The sequence below is a fragment of the Neophocaena asiaeorientalis genome, unplaced genomic scaffold, assembly GCF_003031525.2.
Source record: "Neophocaena asiaeorientalis asiaeorientalis breed wild unplaced genomic scaffold, Neophocaena_asiaeorientalis_V1.1 scaffold135, whole genome shotgun sequence".
NCBI lineage: Eukaryota > Metazoa > Chordata > Mammalia > Artiodactyla > Phocoenidae > Neophocaena > Neophocaena asiaeorientalis.
The window spans coordinates 662,717-686,291 of record NW_020175190.1 but is presented as its reverse complement, the minus strand read 5'-3'; the positions used below and the strand labels follow the sequence as shown (position 1 = coordinate 686,291).

General features: G+C 39.5%; 1 protein-coding gene across 4 annotated transcripts in view; it reads right to left on the bottom strand.

The window, feature by feature from the left end:
* Positions 1 to 23,575, bottom strand: part of JAK1 (Janus kinase 1) — a 137,208-nt gene that overhangs the window by 108,878 nt on the left and 4,755 nt on the right. Inside the window, exon 2 of one of the 4 annotated variants that reach the window (XM_024764756.1) lies at positions 7,148 to 7,236. The exons of 2 other annotated variants lie outside the window; for them this stretch is intronic. The gene's annotated coding sequence lies outside the window, so the exon portion shown is untranslated. The remainder of the gene's footprint in view (positions 1 to 7,147; positions 7,237 to 23,575) is intronic. One more of the 4 variants, XM_024764758.1, reaches the window with a different exon arrangement.

Below are 23,575 nucleotides of genomic sequence, written 5' to 3'. Positions count from 1 at the left end.
AATATTCCACTGTATATATGGACCACATCTTCATCCATTCATCTGTTGATGGACATTTAGGTTGCTTCCATGTCTTGGCTATTGTAAATAGTGCTGCAATGAATTCTGGGTGCATCTCTCTTTTCGAATTATGGTTTTCTCTGGATATATGCCCAGTAGTGGGATTGCTGGGTCATATGATAGCTCTATTTGTAGTTTTTTAAGGAACCTCCATACTGTTCTCCATAGTGGCTGTACCAATTCACATTCCCACCAACAGTGCAAGAGGGTTCCCTTTTCTCCACACCCTCTCCAGCATTTATTGTTTGGAGATCTTTTGATGATGGCCACTCTGGTGTGAGGTAATACCTCATCGTAGTTTTGAGCTGCATTTCTCTAATAATTAGTGACATTGAGCATCTTTTCATGTGTTGGTTGGCAATCTGTATATCTTTATGGGTTCACCTCTGGGCTTTCTATCCTGTTCCATTGATCTATATTTCTGTTTCTGTGTCAGTACCATAATGGCTTGATTACTGTAGCTTTGTAGTATAGTCTGAAGTCAAGGAGCCTGACTCCTTCAGTTCCATTTTTCTTTCTCAAGATTGCTTTGGCTATTCGGGGTCTTTTGTGTTTCCATACAAATTGTGAAATTTTTTGTTCTAGTTCTGTGAAAAATGCCATTGGTAGTTTGACAGGGATTGCATTGAATCCGTAGATTGCTTTGGGTAGTATGGTCATTTTCACAATGTTAATTCTTCCAATCCAAAAACACGGTATATCTCTCCATCTGTTTGTATATCTCTAATTTCTTTCATCAGTGTCTTATAATCTTCTGCATACAGGTCTTTTGTCTCCTTAGGTAGGTTTATTCCTAGGTATTTTATTCTTTTTGTTGCAGTGGTAAATGGGAGTGTTCCCTTAATTTCTCTTTCAGATTTTTCATCATTAGTGTATAGGAATGCCAGAGATTTCTGTGCATTAAATTTGTATCTTGCTACTTTACCAAATTCATTGATTAGCTCTAGTAGTTTTCTGGTAGCATCTTTAGGATACTCTATGTATAGTATCATATCATCTGTAAACAGTGACAGCTTTACTTTTTCTTTTCTGATTTGGATTCCTTTTATTATTTCTTTTTCTTCTCTGATTGCTGTGGCTAAAACTTCCAAAACAGTGTTGAATAATAGTGGTGAGAGTGGGCAACCTTGTCTTGTCCCTGATCTTAGTGGAAATGGTTTGTTTTTCACCACTGAGGACGATACTGACTGTGGATTTGTCATATATGGCCTTTATTACATTGAGAAAAGTTCCCTCTACGCCTAGTTTCTGGAGGGTTTTTATCATAAATGGGTGTTGAATTTTGTTGAAAGCTTTTTCTGCATCCACTGAGTTGATATGGTTTTTATTCAATTTGTTAACATGGTGTATCACATTGATTTGCGTATATTGAAGGATGCTTGCATTCCTGGGGTAAACCCCACTTGATCATGGTGTATGATCCTTTTAATGTGCTGTTGGATTCTGTTTGCTAGTATTTTGTCGAGGATTTTTGCATTTATGTTCAACAGTGATATTGGCCTGTAGTTTTCTTTCTTTGTGACATCTTTGTCTGGTTTTGGTATCAGGGTGATGGTGGCCTCACAGAATGAGTTTGGGAGTGTTCCTCCCTCTGCTATATTTTGGAAGAGTTTGCGAAGGATAGGTGTTAGCTCTTCTCTAAATGTTTGATAGAATTCGCCTGTGAAGCCATCTGGTCCTGGGCTTTTGTTTGTTGGAAGATTTTTAATCACTGTCTCAATTTCAGTGCTTGTGATTGGTCTGTTTATGTTTTGCATTTCTTCCTGGTTCAGTCTCGGAAGGTTGTGCTTTTCTAAGAATTTGTCCATTTCTTCCAGGTTGTCCATTTTATTGGCATATAGTTGCCTGTAGTAATCTCTCATGACCCTTTGTATTTCTGCAGTGTCAGCTGTTACTTCTCCTTTTTCATTTCTAATTCTATTGATTTGTGTCTTCTCCCTTTTTTTCTTGATGAGTCTGGCTAATGGTTTATCAATTTTGTTTATCTTCTCAAAGGACAAGCTTTTAGTTTTATTGATCTTTGCTACTGTTTCCTTCATTTCTTTTTCATTTATTTCTGATCTAATCTTTGAAACACTTTTAAATACAGAACACAATGACATTACTGGAAATTCTTTCATTTGACTTATCTGAGGTTTATCTGCTTCACTGAGGCTTATATTCTTATTACTCTCTTAATAATCAGACATGAGGGCTTCCCTGGTGGCGCAGTGGTTGAGAGTCCGCCTGCCAATGCAGGGGACACGGGTTCGTGTCCCGGTCTGGGAAGATCCCACATGCCGTGGAGCAGCTAGGCCCGTGAGCCATGGCCGCTGAGCCTGTGCATCCAGAGCCTGTGCTCCACAACGGGAGAGGCCACAACAGTGAGAGGCTCGCATACCACCAAAGAAAAAAAAAAAAATCAGACACGAAAGGTAAAAATGAAGATCATTTGGCTTGTATTTTAGAGACAAAAAAAATTAAGTAAAGTAAATTAACAGTTATTGCAAATTTCCCTTGGTTGGAATGTAAAAAAACTGGCCTCCTTTCCAAGAAATTGGTGCTGGAAAGAGGCCTCAGCGCTGTGATATTACATTCAAACTCCTACAAAGGCACTTCATTTTACAGATGAAGAAACCAAAGCTCAGAGGCATGAAATGACTTACCTATGGTCTCAAAGTCAGTGACTATCAAATCCCCAATATGAATCCATGTACCTGACTCTGTAAGTTTATTGGCAATGTCTGAATCTAAAGACCAAATGAAGAGCTGTGTCTCTTCAGTGCCCCCCTCCACACACACCCCCATCCCCCACAATTTGCAGGCAATTCTCCAGGTGAGGCAGGGAAGATGGAGGACATATGGTATATGGATCAGTGGAAACTCAATCAACTGAAGTCCCGTCAGCCTAGAGCCACTATATCAGCTTGGTGTCTTTTACTGGAAACAGGTTGCTAACAAATATGAGAATGATCCAGAATTAGACAAAATCCAAAAAGAGAGAAATTACTCCTGGATGAACAGAATAACTATATGCAAATAAACTACCAAACTAGAAGAAAAGATTAAGATGTTTTATGAAGAACATCTGAATAATAAAATTTGATATATCTTAGAGGGAAGCAGATATTTGGGTATAAGAGATAAAGAGGACAGTGGATCCAGACTTTCATGGGGAAAGAAGACATGCTAACACTTCCTGCAGGAACTTATCACCGCTTCACACTGTGTCTGCTGGAGAACCAGGGTGGACCATCTTGATGCTCAAGGAGAGTACATGAAATATTTGGCACAGGCAGCACCGTGGTGCTCTCTAGAGACTAATACACTACTTGTAAAGGTCCTAAACATAGCTGAGCAGAAAATTAAGTATTGACTATTGTTTACTTTTTGCATTTTTATTGTAGACTCAAAGCTAGATTATCTTTCCTTTGCAAGATTATTTCATCAGAATGTTTTTCAGTAAAAGGAACAAACAAAACTGATGTTTACATGGAAGGAACTGTGACAATGTAGACAAATCATATTCATCTTCTTTAATTAATCAAGAATAGTGGTTCAGTAACTCTTCATTTGCACACACATTCAACTGTAACCCAAATGAAAGTTTCATTTCCCAAAATGCAACCACTTAGCATGCTCTATGTGAATATGATTCTTAGACCTTAAGCCAGATATCAGTCAATGCCATGCCTGCCTTAGAACAAGTAATAGTAGATAACATAATTAACCAAATATAATACATTTTTTCTCCCAAAATTTTTTTTTTTTTTTTTTTTTTGCGGTACGCGGGCCTCTCACTGTTGTGGCCTCTCCCGTTGCGGAGCACAGGCTCCGGACGTGCAGGCTCTGCGGCATGTGGGATCTTCCCAGACCAGCGCACGAACCCGTGTCCCTTGCATCGGCAGGCGGACTCTCAACCACTGTGCCACCAGGGAAGCCCCTCTCCCAAAATTTTATCTTGGGGTTGGAGCAAATGGGAGAAGAACGTATCATGGAGCCTATACAGTTGCTTATACCACTTTCGTGTTCAAAGTAAAGTAACTGTCTTAATTTTTTTAAAAAGAAAGAAAAAGACCAAATGAAGAATACCATAATGTGAAAAGTGTAGCATTACATTTGCTTTCTATGTTTAATCACTAAGGAAATTAACTACTGTATTTAATCCCTATCAAGATAAAAAAAATTTTTTTTTATTTCAGTGATAGGGTTCTATTTGTTCCCATTAGGGAATTCACTCAAATGCCAGAGAAGCTCTTTTGTTGGTTTTTCTAATACGCCCCAAACACAAAATGTAACCTTTTATTATGCTGTGTTACTAGTTTAAGTGTGGCTCTAGAGCTTCAGGAATACCTGGCCCCATCCTAATTAGTAGTATTATAAACACTTATTCTCTATACAGAACTTCATGATTTATATCCATTATCTCATCAGATCCTCATTAACAACTCTGGTTGAAGGTCAGTCCTGACTTCACAGAAGAAATCGAGTCAAAGAGAGGGTTAAGCTACCTGCTTAATATCACCCTGGCACCAACGGCCTGAAAACAGTCCAGAGCTCTAATGTCCTTTTAATAGAGTTTTAGTATAAATTTTCAAGTATGTTTAAGAAAACAGAACAATTTTTAAAGACATGGATTTCAAGTCGGTGGGAAGAATGATAATTTTTTTTTGTGGTGAGACAACTGGATAGCCAGTTAGAAAAAATATTAAGAAAGCTAGCATTCATCTGACACCACATACTAAAATGTGTTCTGTCATTTAAAAATATCAAATATACCTAATACTAAGTCTAAATAGAGATAAATGTTTATATAATTAGGGAAGTCAAAAGGTCTCTCCAACATGACATCAAAAGTAGAAACCTTGGGGTTTCCCTGGTGGCACAGTGGTTAAAAATCTGCCTGCCAATGCAGGGGACACAGGTTCGAGCCCAGGTCTGGGAGGATCCCACATGCCATGGAGCAACTGAGCCCGTGTGCCACAACTACTGAGCCTGCGCTCTGGAGCCCATAAGCCACAACTACTGAGCCCACGAGCCACAACTACTGAAGCCCATGTGTCTACAGCCCGTGCTCCACAACAGGAGAGGCCACCTCAATGCGAGGCCCGCACACCACAACAAAGAGTAGCCCCCACTCGCCATAGTTGGAGAAAGCCTGCGTGCAGCAGTGAAGAAGCAATGCAGCCTAAAATAAATAAATTTTTAAAAAGAAAAAGAAATGTTTGATAGGTATGAGTACATGAAAATATAAAACTTCTGTATCAAAAGACCCTAAATATATAAGCAAACCTGAAGAAAAATATTTGTACCATGTATCACAAAAAGTTAATATTCTTAACATATAGCTTTAAAAAAAGAAAAAAGAAAAACACAAACACACCAATAATAAAATGGACAAAGGGCTTGACAAGGGAATCCACAAAGAAAACATGAATTCTCAACATGAAAAACAAAGTTTAAATATACTAATAACCAAATATCTATGAAGTAAAATAGAGATTTACCATTTTTTTACAAATAGACTGGCAAATTTTTTTAAATTATAATATCCACAAATTGATTAAACGTGACAAAGCAAGTACTCTCATTTAGAAATATAAACATCACGTGAGTTCTGCAGAGCAATCTGTAAATGTCCTTTGACCCAGAAGTTCTTTCTACTTCTAAGCAAATAACGATGATATACAAGATTTAGCTACAAGGGTCTTCATCACAAAGTTATTTAGAACGACTAACAAAACAATCTTAAATATTCATCCAGGAACACAGAATCACAGTGAAGCCATCTAACAGAATTCTACACTGAAAAAAAAAATAACATATGTATATACACACATATATATATGTAATTATGTATATATATACATGTGTATATATATGTATAATTATTGGAAGATGGAACAATATTCATGATTCACTAACAAACAAAGGAAAGGTTATAAAACATCATGCAGTATATAAACACAATTTATGTTGGGCATGTGCACATAAAATTGAGAGGATATTCATCAAAATACTGACTACGGTTATGGGATTCCACATGGCTTTTATTCTTTTCTCTGGATTCTAAATCTTCAATAAATAAGAAAAACTTTTGCAAAAAAACAGTGAATATAACTTCTTAAAAATAACTTCCAAAAAAGGAGACAGCAGCCAATAATATTTTATGTACAGAGTAAGTGACTGTCCCCCAGACCTACTTGGTAAATCAGGCACACAATACAACCAGCCATTCCATCCTCAGATCCCAAGACAGGAAGAAGAGTAGATCAGGATGGGCAGAATGCCTAGTCGCACACCACAGTATAACTCTGTGTCTTACTACTCCGGTTGGAAAACACTAGACTTGAACTGCCCACTACAACTTAGGAAATATGAGATGGGATCTCCTCCACTTGTACAACTCCCTCCACATTGCCAAGACAGCAGCTCAAAAAATGGTATGGAGGGTGGGGTGAGAGCTGTCTGCAGTGCAAAAAAAATACATGCCAATGTATGCAAAATGGTATGAACCCAGTGGAGAGCAATTTACAATCTTGATAAAAATTATTTTTGAAAAATTATAAATGCACTTATCTTTTAACCCAACAACCTTGGGAATTTATCCAACCTTGTACATATGAGTTATACAAAGAAGCACTGTTTGCAGTAATAATAGCATGGAAACAAATAATATATCCATGAATATGGAGACTGGTTAAGTAAACCATGGTACAGAACACACTGGAGCTCTAATAAATACATACATACATACATGTAACATACACACACATGAATAAGGAAATATTCCAGGTCCTAATACCGAAAGAGAGGAGGATATACTGTAAAATGAAAGCAAAGTGCAGAATAGTATATGGAGTATGCTACATTTTGTATAGAGAAGAATATATACTTGTGTTTAATTGTATCTGGACACAAGAAATGCATAAAAGAGGTTATTTAAGGGGGCAGGGAAGGAAGCTGACAGTGACAAAAACTGGAGCAAGCCTTTTCAATTTGTACTAAATTATACTGGTTTACTTTCTGAAGCATGTGAATATAGTACCCATGTCAAACAAAATATCAACAATGACAACAACAATAATGAAAAGTTTAAAATGCTTACCAATAAAGCCTTGGTAAGAGGCAAATTTGCCACCACAGAGTGAGGAGCATCAGAGCTGAGCAACAGATTACACAGGAATTCTCTTCTGCCTCCGTTGGAAAGAGAGAGAAGAGGTGAAACTATTTACAGATCACCTACCACAGGAAAGTTTTCTGCATGCTATCACATTAATATTCAAATTAACCCTAGTTAAGTATAACCAGCCTCATTTCTGCAAATAAGTAAATGGTGGTACATAGTAAATGGCAAGCCATTAGGTCACGTGTCCAAAGTCACAGGGCTATGACTGAAACTCATGCTCTTACCTGCTCAAACTCTCAAAGAAAAAATATTTAAGTCTCAGTAAAAATAAAAATCCTCTAAGTCAGTCACTCACTCATAACCACACTTCCTTCTGCAGTGTTTCCTCTAAAATTGTTTACTAAGTTTTGAGAATAAATGTTTAAGTAAAGCAAACACTCTACACCAGCAGTCCCCAACCTTTCTGGCACCAGGGACCGGTTTTGTGGAAGACAATTTTTCTACGGACTTGGGGGGGGAGGGGGTGGTTCAGGCAGTAATGCGAGCGATGGGAAGCGGCAGATAAAGCTTCGCTTTTTCGCTGCTCACCTCCTGCTGCGCGGCCCGGTTCCTAACAGGCCACAGACCAACATCAGTCCGTGGCCTGGGGACTGGGGACCCCTGCTCTACACTAATAAAAGGATGATCTATATTTTCCAAATTAATGAGCTCCAAAAAAGTTAATTACTGGGAGCATTATCAGATGCATTTTTTTCCTTCGTTGAGGATTAACTATGAAATGCATGCAAAATCACTGAATAATGAACTTCACAGGAATCGTAAATCATCTTTTGCAGTAAGATGATAAAAAATGATATTACCATGGAGGGAGGGAGGGAAGACAGAAATAGCAACTAACATTTATTGGGCACTTATATATACCAGTCACTGTTCTAAGTGCTTTGAATATAAGGACTCACCTAATTCTCATAAAACCCTATGAAGTAGGTACTATTACTATATTCGTTTTACAGATGAGTAAACTAAGACACAGAAAGTTAAATAACCTGTCCACACAGACTATCCAAACTCCACTGCCCATACTACTCCCCACCATACAATATTTCCAGGCTGCAGCAACTGAGAATGAACAAGAGGACGGCTCTTCTCTAACAAATCAGTGAATGATTTGTAATCTTACGTATTTCACTGTCTAAGCTGTTTTATTACAAGAAAAGGAGTCTTCAACTGACTGTCAAATGGATCAATAAGACAAAAAAGATTTAAACCCACTGATTTCAGAGACTGGGCTACAATCTAAGCCAGAGATGAAACCTACAGAAAGGCAGTAAGGAGTGGGCGTGAAAAGGCAAAGAGCAGTGAGAACAGTATTTCTTTCTCAACTTCATATATGTTAAGTGAAAAGGTAGCTCCATGGTCATATATCTGGAAAACAGTTGACTAATATTCAATAGTTTCTTATTTTAGTTTTCCAGGAAAAGGATAAACTAAGCAACATCAAGCGATTCCCAAACTTATCTGACCATGAAATTCTTTACTCACAGAGCACCTTGAGAACAAACCACACTCAGGGAAGCTATTGGACTAAACGGATATTCAAGAGTTAAAAATCTATCACACTTGGTGACTAACAGTCCAGGAGAGATGAGTCAAAATAAGCCCCACAATATGGCTTAGGTAACAAGTGAAGGTGATATGAGAGGGAGGTTAAGATAAAGGGCAGTTTTTTATGGAAAAAGGTGAACTTAGTTCACCTGTTTGACTTAAGAGTTGTGTAAAAAAACTGCCAGTTCACAAAACAATTGAAACCGGCATCTCGAAGAGATATTTGTGTGTCTATGTTCATAGCAGCATTATTCACAATAGCCAAAAGGTGGAAGCAACCCAAGTGTCTGTCGATGAATGGATAAACAAAATGTGGTATATACACTGAATAGAATATTATTCAGTTTTAAAAAGGAAGGAAATTCTGACATATACTACAATGTGGATGAACCTTGAGAACATTACACCAAGTGAAATAAGTCAATCACAAAAAGATAAATACTGTATGATTCCACTTAAATGAGCTACACAGAGTAGTCAAATTCATAGAGACAGAAAGTAGAATGGTGGTTGCGAAGGGCTGGGGGGAGGGGAGGATGGGGTGGAGGGGTGTTGTTTAATGGGTATAGAGTTTCAGTTTTGGAAGACGAAAAGCATTCTGGAGATAGGTTGCACAATGATGTGAATGTACTTAACACTACTGAACTGTAACTTAAAAATGGTCCAGATGGTAAATTTTATGTTGTGTATCTTACCACAATTAGGAAAAAATTTTAACTGCCAATTCAAGATGTTGTTAGACATCTGCTGTCTCTATCTGTGTAGAAACCTCTCATGCCACGTGGTCCTGCTAGGACTACAGATCACAGTGTCCTGCCCTGACCCCTACTGATGACTGTCCACCTACGTGACCAAAGGATGACCCAAGCAAAAGTCCTTTGGAGAGATTTGACAAATGGAAGCCAGAAAAACACCACCTTGGGTCAGCCAGTTGTTCTCTTTTGAGCCATTTGGAGAAAACTTCATTGTGGCAAGAAATGAGACCAATGAAAGAAAAGCAGAACCAAGTAGGACTCCTAAAGAGATCATGCCTTGACATCGCTGGAGCTCACGGATTCTCTTCTCCTGCTCTTTAGAGGCTCCAGTTACCTGGGCCAATAAATCTCAACACCTTTCCTGTGCAAACCTCCTCCCCCCACACCTCAAACACCAAAAGAGAACAGGGACATCCAAAAGAAAAGCAATTTCACTGAGCAATACGACCCTTTACAAGAATTTTCTCTCCATAGTTCCTTTGAAATTTTATCTGCAGTATCACATACTAGAACAGTAGTACACAGTTCCATAATTTAGTAAGTACAATTCCAAATTTAACACAATCTTTCCAGTTGGTAAATACATCATCGTGTTAGGCCAGAATATTTTTACATTTCTGAAGAAACAATAATTTTAAAAAATTATCAATCTAAATCTATACTAGATTATATAGAGGGAGAGCTATACAATGCATAAAATAGAAATAAATTTAGAAATACAAGTGTTTCTAAATTATCTTAAGTATAAAATAAAAGAGAACACCTAAGCATTACCCTGAAAACTGAGGCTTTGGAGGAACATTCTAATACTTAAGTCAAAGAACAGAAGAATATACAGATAAGATCTTTTATCTGTGCCTTATTTGAAGAACTTTGCCCTTTCCAAGTTGTTCAACTCAATGCTCCATAACTATAGGTTCCCTTGGTTTAGTTTTCACTAATAATTGACAAGGTCTAATTTTATTAAATACAAATCTAATCAATAATGTTTATGACTGCCTAGGTACAATTACTCTCTTTTGTGAACCAGCAGACATGGAGAAAGGAGAAAATAAAGGGAAAAGGAATGCTGCTAGCTCTGCAGACTTCATCTGACTTAGGCAAAGAGGAGATCTAAAAAGCTGTCATGCTAGGAATTAATGTCAAACCAGTTTCATATCTGGAATCTTAAAGACTCACAGCATAAGGCTGCAGAGAGATGCCTGAAGCAAAATCTTAAAAGTAAACTGCGCTCCCCAGGGAGTGTAGTTATGAACTTGTTGTCACAAGTCTTTGCAAAGAGAAGCCAGCCATGTTGATTTCACTGAAGCAGACCTGACCAATAAAATAACTTCACAACACTGGGGATACCATCCACGTGCAATCTTTACAACCACTAATCAGGAAATGATCCATCTTCTGAAACTGCTCTCTCTTTATCATGAAAGATTAGCAGCCAGCATTTTAATCATAAGGGGGGTGGGGGGGAAGACCCTATTTTACTTGGAAGGGTTTTAAAGGTTCAATGCTGCACACCTGGTAAACACAAAAATGACAAAGCCTGTCTCTTCCCGAGGATTATCTTCCAGCTATTTAAGGTGGCTTCTATCTCACACCTCCAGAGCAAATCTTAGAATCTGGCAGTCCAGAATGTTTACAGTGCTCAGGGGAAGATCTAACAGTTAGAAGCACTGCTCAGGCATCCCGCAGTCCCCAGGACCATTTATTTGTCAAGGAACCTACAGAACTTACTGTCTTAGAAAAAACCAACTGGGCAGATTTATGATATTTCTGTTAAAATACAGTGTGTGCTTTTTAAATCATGGCATAAATAATACCCAAAATCTTAAAATGTGAATAACTTTCAGACAACAATACCATTTATAGTCTCCTAATGGAAATAATCAGAAAATTAAAAAAAAAAAAAAAAAGGCACAAAGGTGTCTGTAACAGGATTATTTATAGTAGGAAAAACAAATAACATATATGCAACAGATTAAAGGGTTAGGTAAACAAACTTTCATTCATCCACACCATGTACCATAAAAAGCTATCACCCTAACCAAAAGTTATTACCTCATAGGGGTAAAATTATGAGAAGTCACTTGGTGAACAAACCAGATTACAGCACTATGTTCTATGATCCCCTTGGAAATTTTTTAACTTAATAGTTCCATATATGCATGAAACAAAGTCTGAAACAATAAACACTAAAATATTAACAAAAATGTTTATCTGAGTGACATCTTAGAATTATTTATTTCTGATTTTCATAAAATGCAAATATGTTATTTCTTTAAAATGTTAACTAAATTTTTAAAGAATTCACCAGTAGCCATAGCAAATTTCTAATGACTGACTCATAAGGGCCAATATTAGGCTTACATCCTGACTTCTCTAAAAGTAAATGCAAGAATGGCTAACAGTATTCTACATGAAACTACTTTTTGAACATAGCTTGGATAAATTATCTATAATTAATTCAAAAATAACTCTTTAGAGAAACAACTAAAACTGCAACGGCCTAATGTCTCTAGAAAGGAAACATAATACAGATCAATGGAGATCCCATAAAATACGTATCTTTCTTGTATAAAATTAAAAAGTTACAATTAGTTTTAATTCACAGCCCGAAGCTTTTAAATGACTAAAGAAAAAGGTAAAAGGAAAAGAAGAAATAAAAACTTTTCTCTCCTCAGAGGCCCAAGTCAGGGTTAGCAGATTGTCTGCTTTGAGGCACCCTGTTTCAGTCATAAATACCTTGACCGAATTACTTCCCAGGCTTCATTCCCACGGTGAGAATGTGCTGAGAGCAGGCCCCGCTGCAAGAACAAGACAAAGACAGGTGGCATGTGGTATGTGGGCAGGGCCTTGAGTGTGACCAGAGGCAGCAGGCCTGAAGACCAGGCCTCCAGGAGGCTCTGTGAAACCAGGTGGCAGCAGAGGCACCCGTAAGCAGCTGGACTTGAGCAGACTGTCAGAGGGGAGGCATTACAGGCTGTGCTGTTCCCCAAAACCAGTCAAGAGCAGTGCAGCCACGGGGCACAGTGGGCGAGTACAGGGCTTGGGGCTAACTCAAAATCACTTCACCTCTCTGAACCTCAGTTGCCTGAAGTCTCAAATGAAAGTTATACAAGAGAGCACCTTTTTATCTGTAATGACCTCTCAACACTTTGTTTTTCCTGTTCTTAATATAACTGTTACCTCCATTAAGGTCTAATTAGATTAGGGGTGCTGTGTCAAGAGGTTTTTCTCTTGACAAAAGGAACAACACAAAAAAAGAAATGCCAGCCAAACAATCAAATAGGCCTTCCACAAGACAAACCCACAGTTAGTGTCTATGCCTGGCATTCATGTGATCAATAATACTCCACTACTGACCAGCTGCTCACTAGCAGGCACAAGGCTGACTAGGACTAGAAGGATAAATAAGAGGGACTTGGTCCCTAACCTCTGCAAATTCCAGTGTGGCAAGGGCCGAAAACAACAGTTTGCCATCTCTTCTCCCACGAGATACTGCCCTTCGTAATATCCAAGGTAATGACTGGACCCTACATAATCCTAACTTCTCTCAGATAATTTCCAAATCTCCTACCCACAAATACATCTTAGACGTCTCAGAACTATTTGAACAAATGGGTACATATTTAGTTACCTAAGTTCTACCTCTGACTACCTTCTGTATCATTTATGACTCAATCACAAATTGAGCATGATGCTAAAGTGGTGGCCCACAGAGGTCTTAGGTGAGTCACTAAGTGCTCTGACTCTTAGTTTTCTCTGTTGTAAAATTGGGGAAGGAAGTGTCCCTGGAAGGCTTTGCTTTCTTCAAACTCTTAAAATTATTATAAGATGTTATGATCATTGTGTAGCTACAAACCCTTAAACAGCACTTACTAGAAAATGTCTATAAACTTAGAACTAAATATGCTGGCATTTCATAGCAGACCTGTCTCCATGTTCTCTTAAAACCATTAGAGTTATCAGTTCTAACCTAAGAAAAGTAAACAAGACTCGAAGCCAAGAAGGAACTCGTTTGACTGCTTTCCTTGCTTCCCAATAATCAAAGCAATATTCTCATAAGTGTCTGGCTCCCAAATACCTGTAAATATCTTAATTCCGCCTAGCATAAGCAGTATTTTCATCTGATTCGTAGCTGCATGGCAATATTCCTCTTTCAATGTTGCCTGACGTTCCATTGATTTTTTTCTTACTGAAATATATCTAGCTACAGAAAAGTATAAAAAAACCATGGATTTTTTTAAAGAGGACTAAATAGGTCTCCTCACTGGATCCCTACTATGTGGCAAACATAATGGTAGTGGTTGGTGATACAAACGTCAGCCACAGATGAGGACAGACAACTAAGCAAATTAGTGCAATAATGTGTATACCATTCCAGACTGTGTCTGGTTCAAGTATGACACATAAGCCTTTAAAGTATATCAATGAAGGTAATATACTCTAACAACTACACTGGTAGTCTTGAGTTTATAAACAGTTGGGCGTTTTTAAAAATTCATTCCCAGTTGGTTGTTTGAAATTTGGAGCACATTTTCCCCCAATACACACTACTATAAATGTGGTTAGGTTTCCAAGCCAACACACAAAAGACCAATTTAACACAAAGTATCTGAAACACTATACAGCTGCCCTAGCAAATGAGCAGAATATTACTGCAGCCAAAGAGAACCATGAGTGATCTTGTCATCTGAAAGCTGGAGTCTGATGGAAAGTCAAGTGTACGTTAATAAGGGGTACAGATGGAGTGGCGAGGAGGTGCCTGTAGTTTTATGGCAACTAAGCTCAGGGATTTTGAGACCAAGGGCCAGGTAGACCTGGCCTAACTCAAATCCAAGTTCCCCCAGATAAAAGCTGGGTGCCTTTAAACATGTTATTCAACCATTCTAAGCCTCAGTTTATTAATCTGAATGACTGGCACAGAATAAGCATTCCATAAACAATACTTTACATACATTTTTTTCATTTGCTTGAGATTATACAACTTTCATCTTCCTTGGAATAAAAGTATCCTGGGGCTTCCCTGGTGGCGCAGTGGTTGAGAGTCCGCCTGCCGATGCAGGGGACACAGGTTCGTGCCCCGGTCCGGGAATATCCCACATGCCGCGGAGCGGCTGGGCCCGTGAGCCATTGCCGCTAAGCCTGTGCATCCGGAGCCTGTGCTCTGCAACGGGAGAGGCCACAACAGTGAGAGGCCCGCGTGACACACACACACACACAAAAAAGTATCCTGAACACATAGCTGGGATTATCAGTCACTATTAGAAAATGTTTGGGGTTTCACATAGAACAGATTTTTTTAAGTGTCTAGGCAAGAAATGTACAAAGGGGATTGATGAAAGTGCATTACACATGAGAAAAGGGTAGCATGAACTAAAATGCAGTAACCAGGAAGAGACTGAAGACAGAGGGAAAAGACAGGTATATGACGTACGGAGGATTCTCCTGATCAGAGAAGATATGAGATGGAATCTCAGGGACTTTCCAGATGACTTACTGGCTGTCTATACAATGAGAAGATGGGAGGATAACAAATAATAACAGTGGCAAACCTTTATAGGATGTTGGTATACAAATATACAAACTTGCTCATTTAATCCTTACAACCCTATAAGGTAGGTGGTATTATCCTCACTTTGCAGTTGAGAAAACTGAGGTTGAATAACTTGCTAGTAAAATAAACTCAGCTTGTAAAATAAAGCAGGATTCAGACCCACAGATGCTGGTTCCAGATTTGGGAGTCCAAACCACTATCTTATACTGATGCTTTTGTAGTAGTGGGAACCCAGCTATTTGCATAAGTGGGCTTCCTGCATCAGAAGTTCATAACTTGAATAATATGTATCTATAAAGTCCCCACTTATAAACATAAATGTTACATTACATTTACAGACTTTCTGGCAATGTTCAATATTTGGGATGGGGGTGGGTAACTAACATTTATTAAATGCTACTGAATCTCAGGCACTGTCTGAAGCAGTGTTCTACCTCATTTAACCTTCACAAAACCACCTTGGTGATAGGTTCTATTAAATCCACTTTACAGTTAAGAAAAACTGAGGATCAATTATGAGCCCAAAATCACAGAGCTAGTGTCAGAGGAAAGCCTAAGACCGGCTCCTCCTGGTTCTAAGTCCAGAGTGCTTTTCACAACACATCTTATATACTCAGATCCAAACAGGTAATCGTGGGACATGTTACATAATAACCAGGTAATATAAAATAACAGTAAATCAAGTTTGATTTTAAAATGTCAAAGATATTTCACAGGAAAATACTAAATTATCTTTAGGACAGCTAAATTAACCCAATTACCCATCTCACCTCCCACACCCTCAGATGCCTGCCAAAAAAAAAAAAAAAAAAAAAAAAAAATTCCTTTCAGATCCTCTTTATTACTTAGCACCTAACAATACCAAATACAACATAGGTGGCTAGAGACACTTCTCCAAAAGCCTAAAACTACTTCAGAAGCATTACGTTGGAAAACAGGATAGGAACGCATTCCATGGGTTCTCATTTAAATGTCAATGTCAGAAATAAAAGGGAGGTGGGACAACTAACAAGACAATAGAAAGGAGGCTTTTTTAAGAGTTGAAGGGTTTTCCAATGAGATCTCAGTAAAGCTGGGGGACAGTGGAAGAGTAGAAAGCTTTTTGTTGTGTTTTGTTTTGTTTTTAGTGAGAGCGCTGCACATTTGAATTCCAGCTCTGCCATTTATTAGCTTTGTTTGCTCATCTGGAAAATGATGCCATTAAGATCCAACTCTCTGGCTATTAGAAGATCAAATTAAATATCAAATTCAAAGCATGTAAACAGCTGATGTAGTAAAAGCTGCCTAATCTTTTTCTATTTTAAAGACCTAAATGTAAGACCAGACACTATCAAACTCTTATTAGAGGAAAGCTGCCTAATCCTGAGTCTCATCCTCTTGCTCCCTCTCCTTCCCATTGGACAAGATGTGCTACACATCCCACAAACCTGGAAGCTACCCCAAGCACAAGTTCACCAGAAGATTGAGAAAGTGCTTTTCTCATTTTCCACCAAACCCACATCATGATTCCCATATTGCCCCAGAGCCTTTTTTTGCCTGCTCCTTTCAAGGTATTTACCATCTTGGTGTCACCTCAGGTTGGGTAAATCAAGGACCTAGTATTTATTATTTAAATTTCTATTTCTCACCAAAATATAAGTTGGGGCTACTCTTATAAATATATAAGACTTACAAAACAGAACCATTCATTAAAAGGAGGACTTAATACATGTGAAAAGTGATCTGGTGGGAGACTGAGGCAGGGAGATCACTGTAAGAAAAATGAATAGCAACCTAAAATAAGCAAATAATTTGGCCTCGAGTTTTCGGGCAAGGAAACATTATGATTTACACAAGTCTTTCTCTTTTCCTTTTTTATAAAAAGAAACATAAATTCCTGAAGAGGAACATTAAAAATTTGCCTAAACTTATTTATTTAAGCCACTGACAGGACGAAGAATATCACCATAGTCTTCCAAAATACTTGGTGATCATTCACAAAACTGTACTACTTTATATAAGAATCAAGGATTTAATTTGGCCAAACTCCTTCTAGTAAAAATGCTCCTGGGGCTTCCCTGGTGGCGCAGTGGTTGAGAGTCCGCCTGCTGATGCAGGGGACACGGGTTCGTGCCCCGGTCCAGAAGGATCCCACATGCCGCTGAGTGGCTGGGCCCGTGAGCCATGGCTGCTGGGCCTGCGCGTCCGGAGCCTGTGCTCCACAACGGGAGAGGCCACAACAGTGAGAGGCCCGCGTACCGCAAAAAAAAAAAAAAAAAGTTCCCACTTTGAACCTCTACAAATTGTCTACAGAGGATTTAGCATTTACTCAATAATAACCCAGGTATCTTCTGTGAAAGGGGATATTACAATGAATAAGTCTCTGTCCTCAAGAACCTTGGGACTGCACAGTGGAGGGAAGTCTACAAAGGAACTGAAGCACAAGGCAGAAGACAATGCCCTAGAAAAGAGGATCACACACCACTGAAGCACTAAGTATACACATGCCTCTTGTTGGGGGTTGGGGCGGAGAGAACAGGGACATTTGAAGGGGCCTTGAAAGCTACAGAATTGTGACAGATAGAGAGCATGAGGCACGGGCAAAGTCCGTGGTGGAGGAGGAGGCAGAAAAATATGAGGAATGTCTGAGGCACAAATGCAAAATAGTGAACAATCTACTTTGGCACAGAAGGAGAGAAATGGGAGAATAAGCTGAAAAGTTGAAATCTTATGACAAGGAGCCTGGAATACTACAGTAAGGTGGAATTTGGACTGTTTTCTGTGGGGCTTCCAAAGGCTGCGGTCAGGGAAATTCTGTGACCTGAGTCAAGCTGCAGGAAGATTATCCAATGTCTGTATGGAGGACAGACTGGAGGGAAAGGCTAGAAGCAGGGAGACTAGGCTGGAGATTACTGTGATCCCTCAGGTAAAGAAAAGCTAGGTCAGAGGCAGGGAATGGGGAGAAGACAAAGAAGCCACACACTGGGAGGGAGCACTGAGAGGGCCTGGCAGACTGCTGGACTGGGGGACGGAGGGGGTGCAGGAGGGGCGCAGCAGGGCGAGAAACCAAGATGACCTAAGGCAGGGGTCAGCAAACTTGGGCCCACATGCCAAATCTGGCCTCTTGCCTGTTTTGTACAGCCAGGAAGCTATACAAATTTTTACATTTTTAAGTGGTTGGGAAAAAAATAATATTTTGTGACAAGTGGAAACTCGAATGTCAACGTCCGTACGTAAAGTTCTCCTGGAACACAGCTACACTTGTTGGTTTACACGTTGTCAATGCCTGCTTTAGTTCTGCAGTGGCAGAACTGTGGAGTTGTCACAGAGTGGCATGATCCTCAAAGCCGAAAATATTTACTGTCTTCCTCTCTACAGGATAAGTTTTCTGACCACTGGTTCTGAGGGTGGTGAACAGAGATAGTACTAAGAGGAACAGAGAAATCATCCACTGGGTTGGCTGGGTCAGAAAAAGAGATGATATTAATTCTGGAGCAGTTAACTGGGAGGTGTCAACAAGACATGCAGGTAAGGGAGCCCAGATGAAATGGAAAGATCATCCCCCCGTGGGGCCTCAGCACCTGCTGCTCCCTGCCTGGTACTCTTCCTCCAGGTCATGGCATGAGCTGGCTCCTGCTCATCACCCATCATTCAGGTCTGAGCCCAAATGTCGTTTCCTCAGAGGTAGCCCCTCTCCCACCCACCTAAGCATTCTCTACCAATTACCATACTTAATTTTCTTTATCGCACGTAACAGCACCTATTTATCGCCATGTTTAACATCTTAGAATGTTGGCTCCTTAAGAACAGGGCCCTGCCTCTTGTTCCCCACTGTGTCCCCAGTGCCTTGGCCAGTGCCTAAAGCTGTTCAGCTGGTATTTGGGGAGGTAGGGAGTGGAGAAGAAGAAATATGAATAAAAGGGACAACTGGGGCACAGGTGAAAGCAGGTCATCTGCACAGTTCTAGGAATAAATAAGATCTGCCGTTCTCAGAACCTTTAAGAAAGTCTGTATTGGGGGCGGCGAGAGAGGAGAGGAAGAGAAGACACCAAAGAGAAGAGAGCAAAGACACAGACAGAAAGGAGAGAAGTATTGTGTCTCAGAAGCCAGACAGCAGTGCGGTGTGGGACATCTTTCAGGAAGGGGGTGTTTAGCAGCATCAAATGCTTTAGATAACAAGCACAGAAAAAAGGCCTAAGTATGACAGCAAAAAGTCACTGGTGACCTCAAAGAATAAGTCTCAAGTGTGTGGAGGTGGCAGTCAGGTTGCAAAGGGTTAAAGAATGAGTGAGTGGGAGGAAGTAAGGCTTTCAAGGCATTTGGCAGCAGAGTGGACAGAGGTGCTCCCGGTGTGGTGGGGGTGGGATACTTCTGTTTTTCATACAGTGACTCAAGTCTGACCTCACCAGCCTGCCTCTCGGTCCTCTCTGCTCCAGTTGCAGTGTTGGTTCCACCTCAGATCCTTTGCACACGCTGTGAGCCTGCGCTAACAGGCTCCCACTCTCTTAGCCTGGCTAACTCCTTCACCCTTCAGATTCCAACGTAAAAAAAAAAATGTGTCACAAAGACCCCCTCTTCTTACTGCCCCCCACCTCTGCTTTATACCAAACTAAGACATCTCTCCAAGTACTCAGAATAATTAAAACAAACAGTTGAATAATTGTTGAGTTATTGTGTCTTCCAGTAGCAAGGAAGCTTCTGAGGGCAGAAATCAGGACCATCTTGTTCTCACATAATATGCAACCTACAGATAATTGTTACATAATGGAATGAACATGAAAACCTGAGAGTGTTTTTATCTCAGCCAGTTTGTGCATCCCAAGTGGCTTACTTCACAAATCCACATCAAGTAGGCTTACAATTTACGTTCAGGCCAGTCTGGCTTCCTCTGACCTCCCCTTCCTACTTCTGACCAACTGAGTGAAGGTCATTCTAAACAAGTAAAAAGATGGGGTGTTTTGGAGATACCACCAAACACCAAATGATTTTCCCAATTAGGTAACTGATATACAGTGATTAGCAGACCTGCCTAAAGTTTTACAGACGGCTTTTCTGGAACAAAATCGTTCAGAATATTAAATTTAGGCATTAAGCATCTTCTTTTTTTAAGTCTGTACTTTGTGAACTAGCCCTAAAATGGGTTTGCAGGTGTACCTGGCAAAACATCCAAACATCCAGTGCACTTCTTTACTGTATGAGTCACATCTGTCTGCCTCCCTGTGTGTGATCAATTAAACTAGTTTAATAACAAGATTTTTCACTCGGAAAATATACATTTGGTAGATTGTTTTCTCCCTGATATTTTTCTTCTGTCTTTTCTCTCACCATAACATAAAAGATTATTTTAAATTCTACTAATTGAAAAAAATTGCTATAATTTACAGCCTTGCTATAGTTGAGCTTAATTAACTGTGCAAATAAGCCTGCAGATATAATTGTGCTTAACTGAATGAACTGCTGTCAGTTCTAATACCCTTAAGCCCTTTAGAACACCATTAAAAACAAGAGTTGCATTAATTACAAATTGTTCTTATCTATTCCCACTTTATACATTCGAACTTGTCTGAATTAATGTACCTGAAATTAATAGACCTAAATTTATTATTTTAAATACCTACAGGTCAGCCTGTTCACTATATGAGCTGGACTTCCTTACCTACTGCACCCCCCCACCCAATAAAAATTAGGGAGTTCTACTGTTATTTTCCTTCTCAAATAGAAAGACAAGGAAAAGAGACAGCTAACGTCTTTGGTATCAAAGCACATGGGATGAGACTATCATCAAGAGCTCTTTTCCAACCACATGACAACTACTGTTCTTGAGAATATGAATAAATGCAACATAAACATTACTAAGAAAGAACTACAGATATATTCAAAATATGATTAGGAGGAAGGACCAACTTTTTGTACAATTTTATATTTGGGGTAAATCTTGTTTTAGGAAAATGCAACACATACATGGAAAAAGAAACTAATAAAACAGCATTCAGGGGAAACAACATATATTTAAGAGTTCTCTTACACTTTTATAATTCATTAAACAGCAAAACTCCATAGCATATTATCTGATTTATAAGATTTTAAATTTCCACACAACTCTAAAGACACCATTTTACAAACAGGTATGCCTGTGCCTTTCTGCCAACAGCTCACCACTCGCTAAGTAAACTGAATCAGGGAGAGCAACACAGTACTGACTTTCCCGGGAAGTCTAGTACATTCCTACCAAATTCTATACCTTGGATGGCATTTAAAGTAAAATTAAAAACACTTTGTTTCTCATTTTTTCTTAAAAATAACTTATCTACCACCTTGGTGCGGTCTATATCTCTTCTAGATTTGAGAAACTGCCTTGTTTAGGTGCCTAAATGTTTTTGACTTATCCATTTCTAACTGAAGCCTTTGTAATATAGAATGTATCAGCTACTCTTTGTTTTGCATTTAGTGGGTCACACTTCCCTACCATCTTAAGGCATTCTGAATATAATGAGCTCTTTGTTTTTACCACAAAGCATACTCACCAATCAGAAGGAGGAAAAAAAAAAGGAGAGCGCGCGTGCTAACAAATGTTTAGCTCACAACATGTACCTGGCACCATTCCAAAATCGTTAGGTGTATTTAGGTGTAGTCACTCAATCCTCAAAACAATCTTAGAGGTAGGTACCATCTTATCTTCATTTTATGGATAAGGCAACAGGCATAACTTGCCCACGTTCTTACAGCTAGGATCAAACCAACGGTCCAGCTCCAGAGCTTCCAAAAACACAGATTATGAAAAACAAGACTAATCTACAGTAAATCAGTCTGTGCACCATCCAGAGGCGTAATTTAGTTGACCTGATTTAGTCCCCCGCACCACCCCAACTGGTGGGTTCCAGCTGTTACCCCCTTCTCCACAGATAGCCACAGCTCCCCTTTTTAAGTTTTGCAGAGGCAGCCTCCTCTTGCAGACCTCTCCAATCACTTACCCTGAAGAGTGAAAGCTCCTTCTGTGAAGCAAAGATTCCTCACTGGGTTTTAACGCTGAAGAAAACCTCTTCTTCAAGCCTGTCCTGTCGCAATCCTGACTGCAGCTTCTTACTCCACCCCCACCTCTGCCCACCACTTGCTCACCTCCCAAGCCCTCAGGCTGCCCTTTTCTGCTAAAGTCCAGAACTATATGGCCTCATCTCCATTATGCTCCACAACTTGACCTCTTCTCTTCTTAATGGACTGGTCATTATCAACACCAATTACTGTACTGTACTGTGAAAGTGACACCTTCAATACGCTAAGGTATTTACGATGGCATTCACCCCTCCACTAAATGGCCCCAGCCAAGGTGCTCCACATTTTGAGTTATGGCTCTGCTTTTCATAAACCTCTCCTCATTCACTTCCAATATAAAAACTAACACTGCCTGCCTCAGAGAATGTTCCTTCCTGTATTCATCCTCTTAACAATTCCCATCTCTTGTGTTTTTTGTATTTAATCTCCTATTGACTTGAAAACCAGTTAGGTAGATTGTCTACAAATCCTTTATAAATTAAAAGCAAACCAAAAATAAGTTTTACTCTACTGTAAGGAAAGCATATACAGACTTCATGACACCTATTTTGGCTCTAAGCATTTTCTATTTCCTCGTAGTCTTCTAACAGTTGTTAAGTGGTGGATAAGTAAGGAATGTTCTCTGTGATGGGGAGGATGAAGAGTTGCACAATGGTCAAATGAAGCTGACCCTTTATAGAACTGTCAGTGCTTCACAGCTGTTGCATTTTCTAATGATGTTATTCTTGAGCTCAAAAACTGTGAATGGCTTCCCATCTTCCCTGTTCATTCGATCAACACAGGTCACAGTCCCTGACCTCACACTGCACACAGACTTGTGCAGTCTTCACAGTCTGGCCCCATCCTGAATGTCCAGCCCTACCTCCTTCTGCTGCCTCTCAGTACCCTGCTCTAGTCACAGTGGCTGCCGTGTATAACCTGCAACTGAGAAACTCTCAACAGGCTCAAGGGTCTTCCACTAAACTGTAAACTCTATAAAAGCAGGATTTTTGCCTGTTTTGTTCTGTTTATTCACTCCCTGAGACTCATAGCAGGAGCTCAAAAAGTATTTACTGAATGAATAAATGGATGAACAAAATGCTGTGTGAATATTACTGGTAAGTAAATTCAGTTACCACAGATTAAAAATATCTGAACAAAGACCAGCTCTGTCTTCTGCCTAGAGTAGACTTAAAGAAATTTTCGTTTTGCTTCTAAAGCAGGTCTTGCCTCAGGATCGGCAGTTTACTCATAGAGCACCAAGGAAAAAATGTGTGCCCGCTGCCAGCTGTTAAGAATCACAGATCATAAAATCTCAGAAGTAAATATACCACAGAAACGAACTTAAAGTTTTATGCTTTCTTCTTGCCTCAAACTGCCAAAAAAGCTGGTGCACTTCACAGGAAAGAATACTCACAGGAAGTAGTTTCCTGCCCCAGAAACCCGGTCATTTCAACATGGCAGCTGTTTAAAACCCCATGTTAC